A 6,000-nucleotide genomic window follows, 5' to 3' on the forward strand; every position below is an offset into this window, starting at 1 on the left:
CTGCAGTGCATATCACTACTAACGATCTCAAGATCTTAAGAACTCTTTATTATTATTGTTATTATGATTTTATATTTAATTCATGAAGAACAACATTATTCTCCATGTTTTTATTCTATTCTTCGATTGTATGAAAATATAAATATTACTTATTATATATGTGTGTGAGGGAGGAAGTAATCCTTCCTTTTTAACGAACAGAATTCTAATGACCTTACTTTTGACATAAGTTGTCGATAACATTCTGAGACTTTCAGAAGATTTTAACCGTCAACTTTTGTTTATTAGAGGGATATGAACAAAAGAATTTTAAATAAAATAGTTAACGTTAATACTGAAGCTCGTAACTCAGATAGCATAGAACGTCTTATAGATATAGATTTCAAGTACAATTTATGTTCGTATAAATGAGGCTGTAGACATAAATAGGACTCAAATAGAATGTCCTTTTCTGGATATGAACCGAATATTCAAAATAGTACGGTTCGATGTATGTACAAATTGAAATTAGTGATTTCTTTACATTGATGTTTACAAAACATTTGTTTTTCTTTACTGAGATTTCCATTATTTCCATTATTACTGAAAATGTTTCATTAATTTTACAACAAATATTTTTTCATATTTATTTCTATATAATATTTAATATTCATAAAAAAAGAAAATTTTCAATATATTCTGTTATTTAATTTACTATTATTTAATATTAAATAAATATTAAATAAAGTAATAAAATAAATATTAAATAAATATTAAATAAAGTTATGCTTGCCGAGAAATTATTTTTTATATTATAAACTTAATACTTATATATCATTATCAATGGAATACGTCTTAATATTAAATTGTTATATTAAATAGTTATATTATCCAATAAGTATAAGATCCATAAGATTCATTATCCATAAGATTTCCAATAAGTATGCTCATACATAATACGGAACCTACACAAAAAAAAGTTTCTCTAAATTAAAATTCCTATTTAATTTTTTTTATTTGTATCATTAAACATATTCTTACATTATATCAATATTCGTTGCATATCGATTGTTGCTATATTATTTTCAATATCTATCAGTAAATATATTATTAGAATGTTTCACAGTATCCTCATAGTCTCAAAGATGTCGTTAGAGTCATTGGGATAACTACCTGCTACATGATCTTCTCAAAGTCAAACAATAAACGCATCTAGAAAGTGATCCAGTCGCCGCTCGGAATCAAAACCACGAAGAGAAACAAACATACCTCTTAGTAACGTCAACATAAACTTTGTTTTACAATAGCAACCACTCATATTTAATCGTCGACCAGACCTCCATAGGATCTTCCTTAAGTCAAAAATGGATATCCATTATTAAAAAATAGAGGTACTATGGACATCTAAGTATATGGCATAACCCAGTAAGCAAAAAATCATTGATAGGAATTATTGCAAAAAGATATTCGGTGACGAATATGATGTTTCCCAATATGTAGTTTTCAACGTTGCATCAATATTATTATTAATAATTTAATATTTCTAAAATATTTTCGCAATATTCAAGGAGAGATTATATTATCCGACAATATCTTTGCAATATTTTTAAAATATTAAGCAGAAACGTTCAAGAGATACATGTAAAATCGATATATTTCAAGATGTTGATCTAATGTTCTTTGTTTACTGGATAAAAGCAGCATACATGTGGGTGAGTGAATTTTGTTGATGCAGTAGATCGCATTCATATGTAAAACATCGAGCGTCTGTGGCGTTATGTGCGTGGTTCGATACCCCAATTCAGAGGAAAAAGATATTCCTATGAAGGATATATTGCTGAATTTTTGTTCAAGCAGAAACATATTCATTTAATGAATATATTGAAATTTTGTCTTTTAATATAATAAGATGAAATAAACTAGTAAGCCCTAATAAACAAAGAACATTTGATCAATATCTTGAAATGTTAATTTTGTTAATTTCTTGAACGTTTTCATTTAATATTTTAAAGGTATTTCAATAATATTATTGAATAATAATGATCCTTTTGAACATTGTAAAAATATTATAAATTTTAAAGTGTCGAAGTCACTCGTAATGATATTGATATATATTATTAAAAACTGTATATTAAAAAAAACGTTATAAGCGAATGAATATCGTTACAATAACATTGCATCAGTAATTTTTTACTTGCAATGGGTAATAATCTCTTGGAAATATAAATTATATTTATCACAAATATAGTAATTATATTTATCAAAAATATAACACTTTTTAATCAACAACAAACGACGGCTATAATCGTTAAAAGTTTACTTAAGATTTCTAATTATTGATGCTTAAAAAAATGTTTCTCCTTACCAAGTTGATGAATTTATCATATATATATTAAAATAATATATTTAATAGATCCTCTAAAAAGATTAAGCACAATTCTCCCAAAGGTTGTGCAAAGTTCGAGTTTAGTTTGAGCAATAAAATATATAAGAAAATATTTCAATGTGATAATTATTTTGTTTAAATATATATATATATATATATATATAAGCCTTTTGTTTATTTTTTAGATCATCTGTTATTTTAATTAAAATAGACTCATCATTAATTTAGTAAAGTGAAAGATTTAAAGCGAATGTATTTACAAATATAAATAGTCTCCTAAATATTTATCTGAAAAATAACATTTATATCATATTTAGAACGTCGTTATTATTTTCAACTTTTAATTATTAATAACTTTTTAGTAAACAAAGACTATGATTAAAGCCGTCTTGAGATTATACCGGAGGATGTTCTGAATAATATGTGTCAAGATGAAGGAATTGCGCCCATTAAAACGAATAATTATTCGATTAATTAATTTAAATTTATATAATGCAATGTTCCTCAACGTGAAAAGTGGATAATTTTTAAGAGTCCAGAAATATCAAGTGTTATAAAAAATATTGGAGCGATTAATCAAACTTCTCAGGAGTTTCAATAAAAGGTTAATTAAAGTTTTGTTCTTCAATATTAATAGATACAGTTCCATCAATATAAAATAAATATTATAATATTATTATATTATAATATCACAAATATATTAAAAATAAATAATAAAAAATAGCTAAATATATTAAAAGTATCTTAGAATATATTTTGAACGTATATTAAGGATTATCTTGAAAATATCTTGTGTGCTACCTAGGAATTAATAATCGTGTAATATAAGAGATACTTCGTGAGGTGGCCAGTGCTCCAGCTTGAATAGCATATAATATACAATGTTAATATTTTTTCATGTGAACCAAAGTCGAGTATAAAAAAGAACTCGCTTAACTATATTTCATAAATCGAATTTCACCATCTGACGTGGTTGAGTTTTACGAAGTTTGCTTTACAATGAGAAGAGACTACAAGTTGTTAATAAGATTTATTCTCTTGCTTTTCTTTTTAGAATTTGCTTGAGGTTTAGTAAAGAATATAATTCCGTTATCCGTGTGTTTACCCTTTTTTAAGACTTACTAACTTGCGGTAAGTCCATTATCTTCCATTTAAACCTTTCGGTGATGAATGGATGGATGTGTTTGCGCGAAGTATTTTATTATCTGTGATGCGCCTTAAAAAATTTCATATACACTTAGAAGATTTTATGTATCTTTTATTTTATTTGCTTATTATGCATTCTAGGTTAGGAGTTTTGCCTCTATTTAAGTTCAGGAAGCTGTTATACCAATTAAAGTCGCAGAAATTGGGACACCCTGTATATGCCAACGTGAATAGTCACAATCATGATATATATAGTTAGTAGGTAAAAGATTGCAATTTTTATCTCAATGAATTTTATAATTCGTTCCGTATCCAATAGGAGAATTTATTTTATTCTCAGAAAATACACTTTCTTATTAGATATCGCATGTGTTCCGAAGTCATCAAAATAATAGTTTAACTTTTCTTTCATTGCCTAGACACAATAAGTGTGTTCAAAAAATCTTGGCAACCCTAGCCTAAAAAAATGTTAAAGTATTTATCTGATCTAATATATTAAAGGGGATATTCAATCTAAGAAATCAAGTATTAATATAAGTATTAACCTTTTATTTTCAATAATTTCCAATTTACAAAAAGTTAAAAACAGCCAAATTGCAAAAAATTAAAAAATGTTAAAAGCAGAAAATTAAAAACAATTTTTGTTAGAAGAGTTTCTTTAAGACTACACTTTACCAACATTTATGTTAAACAAGTTGTCTTTTCACTTAGCAATGTTGAATATAGCATGTTGAGGTTTGAGTCTCTGCTATATGGTTAGAATCTCGGTTAAACAGAAACAGAATCTTAATCAAATAATGTTTTGCAATTGAACTCGTTATTTTCACCCGTTTCAAAATTTTCCCTACGAATCGTCACTGTTTCAATCAAAATCAAAATCGTATATTTCAATAAGAAAGTTTCAAACGCCTTTTTAATTTCAATGACTCAAGAATAAGTCGGATCTTCTTATTTTTAAATAACCCGATCCAATGACTAGTCAAACAAATTATTATTTTTACAATTTGCGACTCAACATCTAGGCAGGGAAAACAATAGTTCTAAAAATATTTTTTCTTTATTTTTTAAGTTATACAATGCACTAATTAGTCAAATGCTCTTATTTTCAAGTTATACTCAATAACAAGATAAAATAACTTTTTACTTACATGATTCATTGAAAATTGAGAAGCATTTTTATATCAAACATAAAAATTAAAGAATTGATTTTCTCGATTATGAAAAATAAACCAAATTTAATAGGCTGTAATTTCCGTAAAAATATGAAAATAACAAAATGATTTTAAAAATATTTTATAACAAACTTTGCAATTTATTTGATATATATATATATATATATATATATATATATATATATATATATATATATATCAAATAAATTGCAAAGTTTGTTATAAAATATTTTTAATACTTAATAAATAATACTAGGAAGTATTACTAGTAGGTAATAATACTAGTAAATAATACTAGAATACTAGGAATAATACTTAATAATTAATACTAGGAAGTTGCCGTCATAACTATAACAAAAAAAAGCCATAAAATAAAATAAAAATAGGTAAGATTAAAATATAATAAATAATTAATATAAATAAATATATATATATATATAGCTCATTACGTTGCTATTATTTTTTATCAAATATTTTCAATTAAATAATAGGAAAAAGGGCTAATTCGAATTCAAGCACAGGATTAATAGTGCTATGTACCATATGGGTAAAACCTTCCTTGTGTTAAGAAATAGAGCAATATTTATTGAACATGAATACTCAATATAAATAATCAGTTTCGGCTCAATCATGAACCCTCTTCAGTGATATAAGGTTTATAAAACGAACGCATTACAAGTAAAAGAATTAATTAAAGACGTTAATAAAATGATATGAATGTTATTCATAGTATTATAGCTAACAAGACCGTTATCCAACTAATATTAAGAAGTTCAAATTAATACTAGGAAGTTGCCGTCATAACTATAACAAAAAAAAGCCATAAAATAAAATAAAAATAGGTAAGATTAAAATATAATAAATAATTAAAACGGAACGGATAAATATTTCTCTATTTCCTAACACAAGGAAGGTTTTACTCATATGGTACATAGCACTATTAATCCTGTGCTTGAATTCGAATTAGCCCTTTTTCCTATTATTTAATTGAAAATATTTGATAAAAAATAATAGCAACGTAATGAGCTATATATATATATATATTTATTTATATTAATTATTTATTATATTTTAATCTTACCTATTTTTATTTTATTTTATGGCTTTTTTTTGTTATAGTTATGACGGCAACTTCCTAGTATTAATTATTAAGTATTATTCCTAGTATTCTAGTATTATTTACTAGTATTATTACCTACTAGTAATACTTCCTAGTATTATTTATTAAGTATTAAAAATATTTTATAACAAACTTTGCAATTTATTTGATATATATATATATATATATATATATATATATATATATATATATATATA

At 24.5% G+C, this 6,000-nt stretch overlaps 1 protein-coding gene and 1 long non-coding RNA gene across 4 annotated transcripts in view; one reads left to right on the forward strand and one right to left on the reverse strand.

Annotated features, from left to right (window-relative positions):
* LOC116847511 overlaps positions 1 to 6,000 on the reverse strand; it is a 34,979-nt gene that overhangs the window by 8,536 nt on the left and 20,443 nt on the right. The gene's annotated exons all lie outside the window — the stretch shown is intronic.
* Positions 1,193 to 6,000, forward strand: part of LOC116847513 — a 7,650-nt gene continuing 2,842 nt past the window's right edge. Inside the window, exons 1-3 of the long non-coding RNA XR_004378776.1 lie at positions 1,193 to 1,370; positions 2,728 to 2,969; positions 3,653 to 3,773. This is a non-coding gene — a long non-coding RNA (uncharacterized LOC116847513). The remainder of the gene's footprint in view (positions 1,371 to 2,727; positions 2,970 to 3,652; positions 3,774 to 6,000) is intronic.

Source organism: Odontomachus brunneus, unplaced genomic scaffold (genome assembly GCF_010583005.1).
Source record: "Odontomachus brunneus isolate Ranch 3 - 2012 unplaced genomic scaffold, Obru_v1 Obru_scaffold_079, whole genome shotgun sequence".
In the NCBI taxonomy this organism is placed as follows: Eukaryota; Metazoa; Arthropoda; class Insecta; order Hymenoptera; family Formicidae; genus Odontomachus; species Odontomachus brunneus.